This window comes from Stegostoma tigrinum, chromosome 1, assembly GCF_030684315.1.
Source record: "Stegostoma tigrinum isolate sSteTig4 chromosome 1, sSteTig4.hap1, whole genome shotgun sequence".
Taxonomy (NCBI): domain Eukaryota; kingdom Metazoa; phylum Chordata; class Chondrichthyes; order Orectolobiformes; family Stegostomatidae; genus Stegostoma; species Stegostoma tigrinum.
In genome coordinates, this window is record NC_081354.1 from 42,270,548 (window position 1) to 42,288,046 (window position 17,499).

Consider the following 17,499-nt stretch of genomic DNA (forward strand, 5'->3'; position numbering starts at 1 on the left):
CAGTGGCATGAGAAAGGAGTTGACAAAAATCGACTGGAAGCAGAGCCTAGCGGGGAATACAGTGGAGCAGCAATGGCAGGAGTTTCTGGGTGTAACTGAGGACACAGTACAGAGGTTCATCCCAAAGAAAAGAGATTATCCAGGGTGGGATTAGACAGCCATGGCTGACAAAGGAAGTCAGGAAATGTATCAAAGAAAAAGAGCCTATAAAGTGGCCAAGAGTACTGGGAAATCAGAAGATTGGGAAGGCTACAAAAACAAACAGAGGATAACAGAGAAGAAGAGGATCAAATATGAAGGTAGGCTAGCTAGTAATATTAGAAATTATAGTAAAAGTTTCTTTCAATACATAAACAAAGGAGAGGCAAAAGTAGACTTTGGGCCGCTCCAAATTGATGCTGGAAGGCTAGTGATGAGAAATAAGGAAATAGCTGAAGAACTTAATAAGTACTTTGCATCAGCCTTCACAGTGGAAGACATGAGTCGCATCTCAACAATTAAGGAGAGTCGGGGTGGAGTTGGGTATGGTAGGCATTACAAAAGAGAAAGTGCTAGAAAAGCTAAAAGGTCTAAAAATTGATAAATCTCCTGGCCCCGTTTGAGCTACATCCTAGAGTTCTGAGGGAAGTGGCTGAGGAAATAGTTGTGATCTTTCAAAAGTCACTGGAGTCTGGGAGAGTCCCAGATGATTGGAAAATTGCTGTTGTAACCCCCTTGTTTAAGAAAGGATCAAGGCAAAAGATGGAAAATTATAGGACGATTAGCCTAACCTTGGTTGTTGGTAAAATTCTAGAATCCATTGTTAAGGATGAGATTTCTAAATTCCTGAAGTGCAGGGTCAGATTAGAACAAGTCAGCATGGATTTAGTAAGGGGAGGTAACAGGTTAGACCAGGGAAACCCAGTGGATGTTATCTATCTAGACTTCCAAAAGGACTTTGATAAGGTGCCTCACGGGCAGCTGCTGAGTAAGGAGGGAGGGCCCCTGGTGTTCGAGGCCAGCTACTGGCTTGGATTGAGGATTGGCTGTCTGACAGAAGGCAGAGAGTTGGATAAAAGGCTCTTTTTCAGAACGACAACCAGTAACAAGTGGTGTCCCGCAGGGTTCAATGTTGGGGCTGCAGCTGGTCACTTTATATATAAATGATCTGAATGAAGGGACTGGGGGCATTCTGGTGAAGTTTGCCAATGATATGAAGATAGGTGGACAGGCAGGTAGTACTGAGGAGGTGGGGAGGCTGCAGAAAGATTTAGACAGTTTAGGAGAGTGGTCCAGGAAATGGCTGAAATTCAACATGAGCAAATGCGAGGTTTTGCACTTTGGCAAAAAGAATACAGGCATGAACTATTTTCTAAACAGTGAGAAAATTCATAAAGCAGAAGTACAAAGGGATCTGGGAGTGTTGGACCAGGATTCTCTAAAGGTTAACTTGCAGGTCGAGTCCGTGATTAAGAAAACAAATGTAATGTTGTTGTTTATCTCGAGGGTTGGAATATAAAAGCAGTCATGTGCTTCTGAGACTTTATAAAGCTCTAGTTAGGCCCTGTTTAGAATAATGTGTCCAATTTTGGGCTCCACACCTCAGGAAGGACATACTGGTGCTGGAGCATGTCCAGCGGAGATTCACATGGATGATCCCTGGAATGGTAGCTTTAACGTACGATGAACGGCTGAGGATCCTGGGATTGTATTCATTAGAGTTTAGAAGGTTGAGGGGAGATCTAATAGAAACTTACAAGATAATGCATGGCTTAAAAAGGGTGGACGCTGGGAAGTTGTTTCTGTTAGGCGGGGAGACTAGGACCCGTGGGCACAGCCTTAGAATTAGAAGGGTTAAATTTAAAACGGAAATGAGACATTTCTTCAGCCAGAGTGGTGGGCCTGTGGAATTCATTGCTACGGAGCACAGTGGAGGGCGGAACGTTAAATGTCTTCAAGGCAGAGAATGATAAATTCTTGACCTCACAAGGAATCAAGGGCTGCGGGGAGAGTGCAGGGAAGTGGTGTTGAAATGCCCATCAGCCATGATTAAATGGTGGAGTGGACTTGATGGGCCAAATGGCCTTACTTCCACTCCTATGTCTTATGGTCTAACAGAACCTAATTAAGGCTTTTTGCTTTCCAGGTATGTACATCTTGAAGCTGGCCCTGATTTGGAAAACACTGGTAACTTTCAATGGCATCATTTGGCAATTTGTGTGTAGCTTGGAAACCCCCTAACACATCTATGATTTCATCTTGCCAAAATCAACTGTAATTGTTCAACATACAAGTACTATGAATTGTTATAGTTCTGGTTTCCATATTGCAAAATAGATATAAAAAAACAGTAGGGCTGTAGCATTTTGGAGGAAAAGATGAGTCAGAGGCAACTCAGAGGTTTGTTTGAATTATGAGGAAGTTCAAGATAACAAGATAATCTAATCAAACAGAATTTGCTGTAAAAACCCAGCAGTTCTGACAGCTTCTGTGGAGAGAAAGCAAAATTAACTCTTCAAGTCCAGAGACGACTCTTCAGAACTATGTTTTTTGTTTTTGTTTCAGATCTTCAGCATCTGCAGTTCTTTGCTTTATTCTAGATGTGTGACATTATACATTAGATTAGATTCCCTACGGTATGGAAACAGGCCGTTTGGCCCAAGATGTCCACACCGCCCCTTGAAGCATCCCACTCGGACCCATCACCCTATAACGCACACACTCCTGAACACTATGGGCAATTTAGCATTGCTGATCCAACTAGCCTACACGTCTTTGGAATGTGGGAGGAAACCGGAGCACCCGGAGGAAACCCACGCGGACACGGGGAGAATGTGCAAACTCCACACAGACAGTCACCCAAGGCTGGAATCAATCCCGGACCCTTGGTGCTGTGAGGCAGCAGTGCTAACCACTGAGCCACTGTGCCGCCAATAGAAACTCATCAATGCAATTAATAGGAAATTGAGGAGAACTGTGTGAAAAAGGAATGCAAAGATATGTTGATAATGCAGGGTAGAAGGTTTATGTAACACAAACAGTGGCGTAGTTATATGGGTTTGAACAATCTGTGCTGTCAATTGTCTGCAAAACAGTCCTTTTTGTATCTGTTCCCATTCCTGAACTTTGAAATTAAAATAAATACCATCAGTCTCTCAGTGCTTACTGAAAGCTAACTCTTTGATAGTGTGGTGTCGTTATGGTTGTACAATACCCAAAGGATCCAAATCCAAAATGGGTTGTTTGTACTGGAAATGCCCAAATTGGCAGGGCCACATCTAAGAAACTGAGGTAATTGATAACATCTTGGGTAGTTTGTTCCAACTGTGATAGTGACACTGAGAACCAGAGAATGGGGTACAGAAGGGGGCCATTCAGCCCATCATGCCCATGTTGACCCAAGAATACACGGATGCCCTTTCTAAACCACCTTCTTGTGCAAGTCCCATAGCCCTACAACTTACAGCATTTAGGGTGCAGATCCAAGTACTTTTTGAAAGAATTTGGTTTTTCTTCACATTCACTCTAATTTTTTCTGCCACTTGATTTTTGGAACTCTCTGCCAAGGGAAACAGCGTCCTTCTATCTATTATCTGTAACCCTTATTTTGTAAACTTCAATAATGTCAATTTCTTCTTCCAAGAAACATCACCCCAATCTATCCTTGTAGCTACAATTCTCCAGCCTTTGGAGAAACTAAGTTCAGTCTTCATTTTGAGAATGCCCTACACTAATGGGGCACTACTACCATCCTAAATAGGGTAGATTTCAAACATGTCCAGCAAATCAAGACATGGGCTTACATGAGGCCTTTGGGACATAAACAGCAGCAGAGCTGGTTGGTGTTTTCCCCTATTTCCCCTTTTCCCTTTAAGGGGATCATCCCTGATATGATGACATGCCTAGGGGGATATATGAGGAGTGAGATCGAGAGTATCTAAAATGAAGTGTCACCCTCATGAAGTTACAACACAGGTGCAAACAATGGAAGCAGGTGAGTGTAGCCGCATGCTAAGTAATTCCACAACCAACAGAAAAGATCTAAGCTCTGCAGCCCCGCCATGTCCAGTTGTGAATGCTGGTAGGTCAGTAAAGAAAGAGCATGTAGAGGCTCCACAAATATCATGCCCTTCCACAAAGGCAGCAACTGTGGTTAGCACAGCTGCTTCAGTGCCAGGGACCTGGATTTGATTCCAGCCTTTGATTGCTGGTGTGGAGTTTGAATATTCTCCCTGTATCTGCGTGCATTTCCACTGAGCTCTGCCATTTCCTTCCACAGTCCAAAGGTTAAGTGAATTAGCAATATTAAATTGCCCCATAGTGTATCCCTTGGATACTATGCCAAGCCATAGGAAATGCAGTGTAGTGGGTCTGGGTGGGATGTTGAGACCTCAATGCAGATTCAATGGGCTAAATGGCTTCTATCTGAACTATAGGAATTCTGCCCTAAAAATGAAGGAGGAGTCCAGTGGAACAGTGTAAAGACAAAGTTGAAATATTTGCAGCCATCTTCAGCCACAAGGACAAGTCAGATGAGCTGATCACTAGTAAATGGAAGTAAATCAGAGAAGGGTAATATGGGACATGTTGGGTGGGAAAATTAAGACCACGGAATATGTGGATGGTAGGACCCTTGAATCACTGAGGGTCAGAGGTTTCTTGTTGTGTATGAGCACTAGTCCTTGAGGTAGCAATACTGGGACATTGTGGTTAAGCATGTGGTAACTTGACTTGAGTAGCCATGGCATAGTTTTAGGAGCAGGGAGGTTATGCTGGTGTTGTATAAAATGTTGGTTGGGCTATGGTAAAGTTTTAGTACAATTTTGGAATTCACAGTATAGGAAGAGTATGATTGTGTGCAGAAGAAATTTAGCAAGATGTTTCCTGTATTAAAGATTTTTAGCCCTGGAGAGAGATTGGAGTTGTTACAGCAGCAGAGATTTTGGGGGGTGGGGGGGGGGGGCGGTGGTTCATGATTGAGATATCTCAAAATGAGGGACTTTGATAGGACAGACAGGAAGGAACTTTTTCCTTTTGGTGGTGGTATCAATGACCAGAGGGCATAATTTAAGGTAATGGATGGAAAGTTTAGAGGGGAAGTGAGGAATTTGTTTTGTTCACCCAGAGTGTGGTGGGAAACTGGAACTCATCCTCTGCAAGGGTAGAGAGGCAGAAAACCCTCAAAATATTTTAGTATTTACATGTGCACTTGCAGTGCCAGGACATTCAAGGCTATGGGCCAAATGTTGGAAAATGGGATGAGAATAGTTAGGAGCATTGTTTTTTGACCAGCACAGATTGAACCAAAGGACATTTTCTCTGTGCTACAGAGTGCTGAGGAGATGGCCTATCTTTGCCTCCTTCTACAGTCACCATTGTCATAGATGCCTGTCTTTAGCCAACTTGATTCACTTCTGTTGATAGCCAGGAATAGCTGAAAGCACTGGATGGTGCAAAGTCTGAGCATTCAAACATTCTAGCAATTGCACTGCACATTTGTTTCCTATAACATGCTACACCCCTAGCTAAGTTGCTCAAGTAGACCCACAACTCTGGCATCTACCTTTTGCAGTATCGAAATTTGCCCAAGTAAATCCTGTCCACAGAAAGCAGGACAAATCACCCTAGCGAATTACTGCTCAATCATCAACAAAATTATGGCGTAATCAACCATTCTATCAAGCAGCACTAGCTCATTGGCACTATGTGGGCTTCACCAATGCTATTCAGCTCCTGACCTCATTACAAGTGTTGGTCCATAGATGTGGTGAGAGAGGGTGCGCTTGATGTCAAGGTAACATTTGACCAAGTGTAGCATCAAAGTTAGTGGAAACCAGGAACAGAAATTTGCCACTGGTTTGAGTTGTACCCAGTGTTTTGAAGTTGGATGTAGTTGTTGGCGGTCAAATGTCTAACCTCTGGTACATTGCAGCTTCAATGAGTTTTCCATTTGTGTTTTTTGTAGGGTCATTAAATGAGGATGCTCATCAGTGTTCAGCACCACTTTTGATTTTGCAAGTGCTGATGTATTCTGCTTCTATATGGATGAACTCTGGCTTGGTAAGTGGCAAGCAACATTCGTGCCACACCAGTGTCAGACAATGATATCTCCAAGAGACATTCAATGGCATTAATGTCACTAAATCAGAAACTGAAGTGGGTCAGACATCTAAATATTGCAGCTACAAGAGCAGGTCGGTGGCTGGGAATTCTGCGGCAAGTAACTCAATTCCTCCACCCCCACCCCCACCCCCGCGAAAGCCTGTGCACTTGTACAAGGCACGTGTTCCATTACACTACAGACATTTTTTACTTGCCTGATTGGTGCAACTCCACTAGCACTCAAATTTGCCAAGGTCAAAGCAGCTGCTAAATTAGCACCATATTCACCTTTGCTCCTACCACCATTAACAGGTAGTGCTAGTAGTTGGTCACAGGTGGAAGATGCATAATCAGATCAAAGCTTGAATTGAATTATTTTAACTTTATAGTCATGTACTCAAATCAGTACGATGAAAAGTTCACAGTCACCACATCACAGTGCTATATTAGATACAAAAGTACCTAGAGACAGATATTTAAATTCTTAGGAAAGAAATAAATAAATAGTGCAGTGTTGTAGGTCATAGGAATAAATTAGAAAAAGTTTAAAATATTGGTCTTTCTGACCCCAACTCATGCCAGCACCTAGCCTCAGAAGCCAGGACCCAATAGTGTAGGACGCGCCCCATTTTAGGCACCATCTCTTCATCACTGGGCCCATTTCACCAATGCTGCTGAACCCACACTTGTCTGCAACCACAAGTTTTCGGGCTCGGCTGCCATCTGGCTGCGAGTCCTGCTTAGGTGCAGGTGTTGCCTTGCCAGCACCGCTATCTTAAAGGGTCTGCTGCTGTATCCACTTGCTGGAAGAGCTTTGCTGTCACTGCTGCCAGCCCTGAATGCCAGGAGGAAAAACCTCTCTCTGCTACCACCAGCCCTGACCCTGGGAAAACAACCCTGCTGCTGCTGCCACCGACCCCAAACACGTGGAGAATGCACTCGCTGCTGCTGCCTCCGATCACTGGTAGAATGTCCTCACTGTCAATGTCTCATATCCCACATCCATTCCATACTTTGCCCCCTCTTGCTGTTGTGCTGGTGAGCGACTCGCCATAAAAGAAAATAAAAGTCCAAAAATAAAGGGCAGAAGCAAAAATGAAACAGAGAAAGCAAGCAGCTGGGAGCAGATGGTTTCGAGGCAAGAATTAAATTGAATCACTTCGTGTATTCAGTGGGGCGGCACAGTGGCTCAGTGGTTAGCACTGCAGCCTCACAGCGCCAGGGACCTGGGTTTGATTCCAGCCTCGGACATCTGTCTGTGTGGAGTTTGCATATTCTCCCAGTGTCTGCGTGGGTTTCCTCTGGGTGCTCCGATTTCCTCCCACAGTCCAAAGATGTGCAGGCTAGGTGGATCGGCCATGCTAAACTGCCGGTAGTGTTTGGGGTGTGTGGGTTATGGGGATGGGTCTGGGTGGGATGCTTCAAGGGGCGGTGTGGACTTGTTGGGCTGAAGGGCCCATTTCCACACTGTAGGTAATCTAATCTAAAAATACAGTGAAACATGTGTACCTTTGCTGGACATACATGGCGCCATTCCTGTTAACTTAGAATAAGATCAGAAACCAGAAAATCTGTTAAGAGAATCCAACTTTCGTTTGCAATGCCACAGTCCTGCTCAAGGCTTTCCAGCTTTCACCATGCCTCTGCCAGCGAGCTGACTTGCTGGCCCATGCTCGATCAGATGTCACTGCAGGACAAAACTTGCATGTTCAGCTACTGCTGTGTGATTTCCAGTCATGACCCAGCTCCTTCCCAACTCCTTAAGTAGGTTGTTAGAAGGGATGGGAACGGGAGGGTGCATAGAATACTACACAAGTAGAGTGATGGGAGGGGAGTAAAGGGGAGGACGAAGAAAGAAAGAGAACTGGCAAGCAGAGTGGATCTCCAAATGGAGTGACTTACCCTGCTGCCATCTTGCCGAAAACCTTGCTGGAGCCTACATTGTTGGAAGCTGTTTCTTCAATACAGCATAATTTCACTTCCACTTCTGCACCCCTGAAGAACAAAAATTGATAGACCACAATACCGCCACTTGCAATTTCCTGCCAAGCCACGCATTTGTTACACTTTCACTGTCATGGGATCAAAATACTGGAAATTGCTTCCTGTAACAACACAATGGATGTAGTATTTACAGGTGATTTGGTTCAAGAACGTGGCTCACCACCACTCCCTGAAAATGGATGAGGGATAGGTAATAAATGCAGTCTGAGCCAGCCAAGCCTACTTCCCATGAATGGTTGGTTTAAAAGGGGAGGTTGGTAACACAGATCTTGCTATTTTAGGGTTTTATTTTTTAAATATATATCCAGAAACTAACAATTACAGATTGGAGGACTGCATTGTAAGTGATAAAGTAATTGCAAAGCCTTCGGCATGACGAATTGTTTGGCATCAGCTGAAATCTTCTTCCTCCCCCCCCCCCCCCCCCCCCCCCCAACAAGACAATGGACTGTGAAGGCAGAGGAATATACAATCTTGAAAAATCTCCAGGGCTTTTTTTTTTCTCAAAGGATATGAATGCCTCAACTGCTTCAGTGCAGAAAGAGCTTTCAACCATCTAGTTGTATCAGATTTATGAGATATACACCAAGAAGAGCTAACTCAACACACAGTCAGAAGGAAACTATCAGGACAGAGGAATGGTAGCAAACAACATGCAGCACAAAAGTTGTAATTTCCGTTTTGCATCCAGGTAATGATAGTATGCTGCATTTGAGAGCAAAAGCAATCCCTAATAGTACAAGTGAAACTCAGGAGCAAAACATAATCTTGTTTATTAGAAAACTGAGTAAAGATTAGGGTAGAAATGCTTGGTCTAGTTACTAAGGAAGGATTTTTTTGTGGCAAGATGTAATGCAGAAAAGAGGTAATGTACATCTTCAGGCCATTATTAATACTGAGCGCATCACGACTGAAGATTTCCTGTGCCCTGATTTCAACCTAAGCTTCCAATCATGCCATCAGCACAGCATTTCCATTGAAGACTGAGTGGAGAAGTCGTCCTCTCTATTTTGAGACTGGGTATAGTATTCAGGAGAGCATCTAAAGATGTTGGTTCTTTCATTGGGTGAGCGTAGATTCATGACTGAGCAGGTGCATGTGTCATGGGATTTGTGTGAGTTGTTTGTATTTACTAATAACATATCGGTTAACCTGGCCTTAGTTGCCGTTGAGAAGGTGATAGTGAGTTGCCGCCTTGAACCACTGTGTAGGCCACAAACTGTAGATTGACTCTCAATGACACTAGCAAGAGAATTCCAGGATTTTGACTTGCAACGGTGAAGGAATGGCGATATGTTTCCAAGTCAGGATGATGACTGCTTTGAAGGTTAGTTTTCAGGTGATGGTGTTCCTGTGTATCTGCTGCCATTGCCAGTCTAGCTGGAAGTGGTCAGAGGTTTGGAAAGTGCTGTCTAAGCAGGTTTGCAACTTGTACATAGTACATGTTGCTGCCACTAAACGTCAGTGGTGGAGGGAATGGATGTTTTGTGGATCTGCTGCTAGTCAAGCAGGTGTTTTTGTTCTGGACGGTGTTACGGTTCTCAAGTGCTGGGGTTGCATCCATCTCGGCAAATAGATTGTATTCCTTCGCACTCCTGACTTGCTGCATGTAGATCGTGGACAAACTTTGAGGAGTCAGGAGATGACTTATTTGCTGCAGTATTTCTAGTCTCTGACCTCTTGTGGCTGCTGTGTTTGTGGTGAGCCCAGTTGAGTCTCTGGTTAATAGTAACATCCAGGATGTTAGTAGTGGGAGATGCAATGGTGTTACCGTCACTGAATGTTAAGGGGCAGTGCTTCGACTACCTCTCTGTCTTGCTCTCGTTCAAGATGAATTTTGGGGGTACTGTGATTTATTGAGTTAAGGTTTCTGGTTTGTTGATCGGAGATCTTAAGTTCAAATCTCAGCCATTCCTTGCTTCTAATTGAGGCTTGATAAAGTCTGGGTGGCTCAGTCAGTAGGGCATCACATTTCTAACATTGGGAACCAGAGTTCAAGACTCTATCTCTTTGAAATTTCCTTAGGTGTAAGGCAAAAGGAAGCATTTGTAAGTTTAGGAAACTGAAGACAGTACTTTTGAAGAATGCGAAGAAAGTAGGAAAGAACTGAAGCAAGGAATTCAGAGGACGAAAAGGGATCACGAAACATCTTTTGACAAATAAAATAAAGAAAAATCCCAAGGCATTTCTACATCTTTAAAGTGTAGCAGGGAGGGCCACTCAGGGACCTGAGAATTTATGTTTGCAGTCAGGAGAGATTTGAGAGGTCCTTAACAAACATTTAGCATTCGTATTCACAAAGGAGAAAATGATTGTCACATGTGACAAAGTACAGTGAACAGCTTTGTTTACAAGTACTGCAGGAAAATCATAGCAAGGGTGTACAGATCAAAAGGATTTAAAATAGAGGCATACAGGTTACATTGCATAGGATGTGCGCTTGGCGAGATCACCGTTATCAAGATCAGCATTATTTGAGGCTAAAGAGTCCATTATCAGTCTAATAATGGTTGGGAAAAAGCTGTTCGTGGACACGCTGGTGCATGTGTTCAGGCAGAAGATACAGATGCCTGACAGAGAGGTTGTAGAAGATCTTGCGAGGGATAGTTGATATTCTAGGGCATCTCAATATAAAAGATGAGGTTGTGTTGGATGTTTTGAAAAGCATTAAAATAGACTGTTTTAAGTGTCTGAGGAGTTGCAAATGATGCTGAACACTTTGAAATCATCAGTGAACATTCCTACTTTTGACCTTTTTATGATGGGGGAAGGTCATTGATGAAGCAGCTGAAGATGGTTGGGCCTAGGACACTACCCTGAGAACTCTTGTAGAGGTGTTCTGCAGCCGAGATGTTTGGACCACCCAACAACCACAACCATCTTCCTATGTGTCAGTAATGACTGCAAGAGTGGAGAGTTTGCCCCCCAATACCCTTTTTAATTTCAGTTTGCTAGGGTTCTGTGGTGCCAGCTCGGTTGAATGCAGCCTTGATGTCAAAGGTTGAAACGGTCCCCTCCTCTGGAATCAGCCTTTTCCATGTTTGAACTAAAGTTGTAATGAGGGTGAGGAGCTGAGTGGCCCAGTGGAACCCAAACTGGTAAGATTATTACGAAGCAAGTGCTGCTTGATATCACTGATGTCTTCGATCACTTTCCAAATGATTGAGAATAGACTGGGGTATTAATTGACCAAGTTGGATTTACCCTGCATTTGTTGCATACCGAATATGCCTGGGGTAATTTTCCACATTGTCGAATAGATGAGTGTATTGTAGCTGTACTGGAAGATCTTAAGGATGGCAAGTTCTGGATCGTAAGTCTTTAGTACTGTTGCCGGAATGTTGTCAGAGGGGAGGCGATGGCCGAGGGTGGTATTGTGAGACTGTTAATCCAGAAACTCAGCCAATTGTTCATGGCAGATGGTGGACTTTGAATTCAGTTAAAAATATTCTGGAATTGGTTTCATGTTTCTCAATGGACAATGTTGGGGAAAAACAGGTCAATGAAATAAAGCTGCCGTACTCACTTGTCTGACCTACATGTGACTCCAGCCTCTCAACAACCTTGTTGACTGTCAATGTGGCTCTCTGAAATGGCCTAGCAAGCCACTTAGTGGTACCGATTGCAACAGAAGAAATGAAACCACCTGGATCACTTGGCATCGACCCAGGCACTAGAAAAGATGATGGCAAAAGCAGCCCTATCAATCCTGCAAGGTCTTCCTTACTAAAATCTGGGGTTTGGTGACAAATTTGAGCAAGCTACATCTTTGATTAGTCAAGGTACTTCCTGACACAGTCATACTCCCAGAATCTTGTTTCACAGACGCTACACTCACCATCCTTGCATGTGTCCTGTTCCAAGAGCAGGACAGACCTGGCAGAGGTGGCAGTACAGTAGAATACGGTCAGGTGGGAGTCACCCTGGGACTCCTCAACATTGTTCACAACCCTTGAAGTCTCATGACTTCAAGTTAAACATTTGACGAGGAAACTTCCTGACAATTACCATGTACTGTCCCTCCTCAGTTGATGAATTTGTCCTCCTCCACATTGAACAACACTTTTGGAGGAAACACTGAGGATGGCAAGGGCACAAAATGTACTCTGGGTAGGTGGGTGGGGTTTTGATGTTTACTACTATGAGTGGTCTGGCAGCAGTACCAATCAAGCTGGTCGGTTCCTAAAGGACATAACTGTTAGACTGGGTCTGCGCCAGATGGTGAGGTAAAAGTATAGTTGACTTTTATCCTTAGCAATTTGCCAGCTCCATGAGCATCTGTCCATGACACTATCAGTCAGAGTAACCACCACACAGTCCTTGTGGTGATTGAAGTCCTGCCATCGCATTGAGAATGACCTCCATTGTCACTATACTAAATAAGACTGACTTTGAACTCAAGACTGGGCATCCACGAGGTGCTGTGGACCATCAACAGTGGTAGAATTGTACTCCAGCACAATCTGTAACCTCGTGGCCTGACATATCCTCCCACTCAACTATTGTCATCAAACGAGGGGATCAACTCTGGTTCAATGGAGAGTGCAGAGAGAATGCCAGGAGAAGCACCAGGTATATGTAAAATGAGGTGTCAACCTGGTGGAGCCGCCAAATAGGGCAGCTTGCACGCTAAACAATATTATGCAGCAATTGATACAGAGCAGCCAATGGAATAGATCTAAGCTCTGCAGCCCTGCCATATCCAGTTGTGAATGGTGGTGGATAATTAAACAATTCACGGAAGAAAATCCCCATCCTCAGAACATCAGTGCAAAAGATAAAGCTGAAGCTTTTGTAACAATCTTCTGCTAGAAGTGCCAAGTAGATGATCCATGTTGGCCGCCTCCATTAGAATTCCAGCATTGCAGATAGCAGTGTTCAGGCAATTTGATTCACTCAACATGATATCAAAAAAGGAGTTGAGACACTGGATTTCCCCAAAGGCTGTGGGCCCCTGACAACATTGCAGGAATCGTACTGAAGTCTTGGATTCCAGAAGTTGCTGCTCCCTTAGCCAAGCTGTTTCATCAATGACCTTCTCTCCATCAGAACGTCAGAAGTTGGGGTGTGCAATCATCTGTGAACAATGTTCAGCACCATTCACGACTCATCAGACTCTAAAGCAATCTGTTGAAGTGCATCAAAATGTGGACAATATCCAGGCTTGGGCTGGAGTGGCAAGTAACATTTGCAGTACACAAATGTCAGTCCTTTAGTTTCAACAATGAGACAATCTAACCACCATCCCTTGACACTCAATGGTGTAACCGTCACTGAATTTCCCCTCGCCAACATCCTGGGTCTGTCATTGACCAGAAACTCCATTGAGTTCAATGCTGGCTGCAAGAACAGGTCAGAGACTAGGAATACTGCAGGAACTCACCACCTGACTCCCCAAAGCTTGTACATCATCTACAAGGCATAAGCCAGAACTGTGACGGAATACTCCTCACTTACCTGGATAAGTGTAGCTGAAACAACACTCAAGAAGCATGGCACCATCCAGGAGAAAACAGCCTGCTTGGTTTGCACTCTGTCTACCATCGACGCTCAGTAGCAGCAGTGTGTACTATCTATAAGATGCACTCAGACAGTACCTTCCAAACCCACGATCACTCCCATCTAGAAGGACAAGAGCGACAGATATTTGGGAACATCACTACCTTCGGGTTCCCTTCCAAGCCACTAACCATTCTGATGTGGAAACATACCACTCTTCCTGCAGTGTCGCTGGGTCAGAATCCTGGAATTCCCTCTCTAATAACATTGTGGGTCAGCCTATAGCAGGAGGATTGCAGCTATTCAACATGGCAGCTCACCACCCACCTTTTTGAGGGCATCTACTTTATAGGCAATTAATGCTGGCTAACCAGTGATGCCCACATCCCACAAATGAACTTTTCAACAAAAAAGCTCAGCTCAGGCTTTGCAATATCTTGTGCATCTGGCTGTTCCTTGATTATCATGTGGCTATCACATTGAATTGGCTGAAAACTGGCATCTGTGATGGTGGAGACCACTGAAGGCTGAGATGGATCTTCCACGTGGCACTTCTGGCTGAAGATTGCTGTGAATGCTTCAACTTTTGCCTTTTACATTGATGTATTAGGCTGTTCCATCATTGAGGATGCAATATTTTTAGAGCTTCCTCCTCCAGTGAGTTGTTTATTCATCCACCACCATTCACGATTGGATGTGGCAGGACTGCAGACCATCTATCTAATCCATTGGTTGTGGAATCACTTAGCTCTGTCTAGCACTTGTATGTCAACCAGTAAGAAGTACCAAGTAGTCCTGTTTGTTAGCTTCACCAGGCTGACACCTAATTTTTTAGGTTAATGTTATGCAATATTTCCTGGACCAGTATCCAGGTTAACCCAAGCATCTGACTGGGAGCTTGCAGTTGTGATGCCTCGGGATGTACACAATATGAGGTGTCCATCTCATTGGTGTTATTAAAGGTATCAAGCTCTTGGACTAAGTGAAGAGTCAGGAGCTCTTCCTGGGCCTTGCTCCACTTTTTGTCAGACTTCCAGCTGAAGAAGACAACTGTCTAATGAGAAGTGTGTACTGTATTCAACAATTGGCGATTAGTGGTTTACTCATCAGTTACAAGTTGAATGCTTCTCACCAATGAACATAAGTAGCGACTCTTTGCCTATCCCCACCTTAAGGCCAGTTTAAATTATGTAAAAACAGACATGAAGAGTGGCATGGTTGATCAGTGGTTAGCACTGCTGCCTCAGTGCCAGGGACGTGGGTTTGATTCCACCGTCTGGCATCTGTCTGTATGGAATTAGCACGTTCTTCCCGTATTTGTGTGGGTTTCCACCAGGTGCTGCAGTTTTTTCCCATAACCCAAAGATGTGGGAGAAGGTTCTGAGGAAGAATCACCAGAGCGGAAATGTTAACTATTTTCTCCTTCACAGATGTTGTCAGACTTGCTGAGCTTTTCTAGCAAATTTGATTTTGTCCCTCCTTGGTTCTGCTATTTTGAGGAGTAGCTAGACTATTCAATTTTCTTGAAGTTCAGGGGCAGATAGAGCGAACAGGAGCACATCTACTCCAAGGGAAAAACAATTAATTAGCATCATCTACACTTCTGTTACACTTGAAATATTACATTGAACTGCACCCAGGGAGAATTATTCTGTGTGATATTATTAGTTTCCTTTTGCTATTTTTAAGTGGACTATCCGATCAATTACCGTCCCATTTCATTGAAGAGCTTTTGATAAACCTTGCTGTCTAATTAAACATTCTGGAAAGTAAGATCTTAAAAATTAAAAATCAAACATCCCATGTGGTCCCAGGCATGATCAACTTGTGTTTGCTCGTTCCTCCTTTTTGAAAAAGAAGTAGTAACTTGCTAGATTATACTTTTTTGTTTTTTTTTCCCCCCAGATTCGAATTGCAGTGTGGTTAGGTTGACAGGTTTTAGCTTTTTTATACAATGAAAGCATCTAGACTTTTTTCCATTTAATCATTATTAAAATTAAAATTTGTTTATCTCTTCAGATCTGTTTTCCCTTTTGAATGCAGTTTTTTTTATTCGAAAAGTTCCAAAAAATACTTTACATTTTGGGGGAAAAAGCATAAAATTTTCACTTCTGGTTTCTGTACGGTCCAATTAAATTATTGAATTTGCTGGAAATAATTGTTGCACTTGTAAATAAAAACTGCAGATTCCCTTTCTGCTGAAGGCAGAGTTTCTTGGCATGCAGCATGAAAATGTAATCTGCTCATAGATGAGTTGTTAATTTCTCACTGGTTTCCAGTTTTGATTTAAAACTGAATGTCTGGTAAGACTTCAGGTTTGTCTTTCCATTTTGGAAAACAAACCGCTGCTTCGCCAATCTGTAGCATTGCAAATAGAAATTACATTGAAAGAACTTGACAATCCTCTAACTTTTTAAACCCAATGTTGAATTTTTGACCTTTGCAAAAGCAAAATGTTGTTTACAATGACCTTGAATGTAAGATGTGCTCTTGACTTGATTTAAAGGTACTCCTTTCACAGTTTGAGCCAGGATTATGGGTGGTAGGTGAGGAATTCGAGTTGACTGGAATTGATTGGTGGCTTACTGTATCAGAAGTGCAGTCAAATTGTTCCTGTTTATTATTCTCTCGAGCTGCTTCTCTGAGAAATTAGAGGCCTGAAGTTGTTTGCTTGGGTATCCAATTATTCTACAGTAACCATCATTAGTTGTCATGAATCCTATTGGTGCCTTCAGTCCTTAACTGCTTTTGAACAGGATCAGGACTCGCCTGTGCAGAAGTTGACGAGAAGTAAGACTTGCTGCCCTTGTGAGCATGTTTCCCTCATTTATTACATATTACAGTATTCATGAGCATAGTGCCTCACCCGATTGCAGTGAAAACAGGGAGTTTGGATCCTGCTGCTTTTGATTCTTAAGTGGCACAGGCTTCTAGCTGGGCAAAGAACTCTCAACATTACCTTTTTTTTTGGCTTTTTGGGTCTTGCAGTTATCTCCCAGCTTGCTTTACCATAATGGATCAACACATCATAGTATATTGTTTTATTGGCGTAAACACCACTCTTTCAGAAAGAGACTCTTGAAGCTTAGAGACACAATATGTACCCTAATCGTCACCACCTTCTCAATGGTCTTGCAAGAACAAACAAGAAGTCACTACACAGAAGTGCTGGGACTTTAGTGGATTGTTTGATGCTAACCAATGCCTTAGGAAATCAATATTCTATTCCCCTAAGGCTGTCCTGAGCTTATCCTTCTCTTTTGTTAAATTCCATTGGTGTCCTGTTGCCGAACTGAGTTACTCGGAGTCCACTCTTGCATCCTTTAATTCTCTCTTCAGCTTGGCATTCTCTGTTCTTAACTCAATTTCTTTGCGTCAGTGGTAGCTGTTTCTGCTTTTTAGTAATCTGCCTCTGCACATGTCATGACTTTGTGCTTCAGCTTTTGTTCTCCCGTTCTAACATTTTCATCTGTTTATTTTTACTTAGCCTACAGGTGAGTAAAAAAGCAATGTAAATATCCAGCTTATTTCAGACTATGGTTTAACTTAATCTTACCTTGTGATACACCTTGGAGAGCTTTTCAAAGATAACTCCTAATCTCCATCACATTCCTCTTCTGCTAGTACATCTCTTGCTCCAGTTACCCCAATCTTTGCAGTTCATTTTCTTGCCAATTCCTGAAATATGCTAATACTATTGTAAATTCTGGGTGCACTTAAGTACTACCCATATGTGTTTAACCACAATCTGACTGTGCTTCTCCAGTTTTTAAAGCCAAATAAGCCTTGACTTCTATGGTACAGTTGGTTCTGCTATAACATGATAGTTGCATTCCTGTGCAGCATCGTGTTGTTAAAAAATTGCACTTTAGAAATAACAGACCCTACGGGGAAAAACAAGGTTGAGACAGACCA

General features: G+C 43.1%; 1 protein-coding gene across 2 annotated transcripts in view; it reads left to right on the forward strand.

The window, feature by feature from the left end:
• The window catches only part of LOC125456534 (probable RNA-binding protein 46), an 83,691-nt gene that overhangs the window by 8,906 nt on the left and 57,286 nt on the right, over window positions 1-17,499 (forward strand). The gene's annotated exons all lie outside the window — the stretch shown is intronic.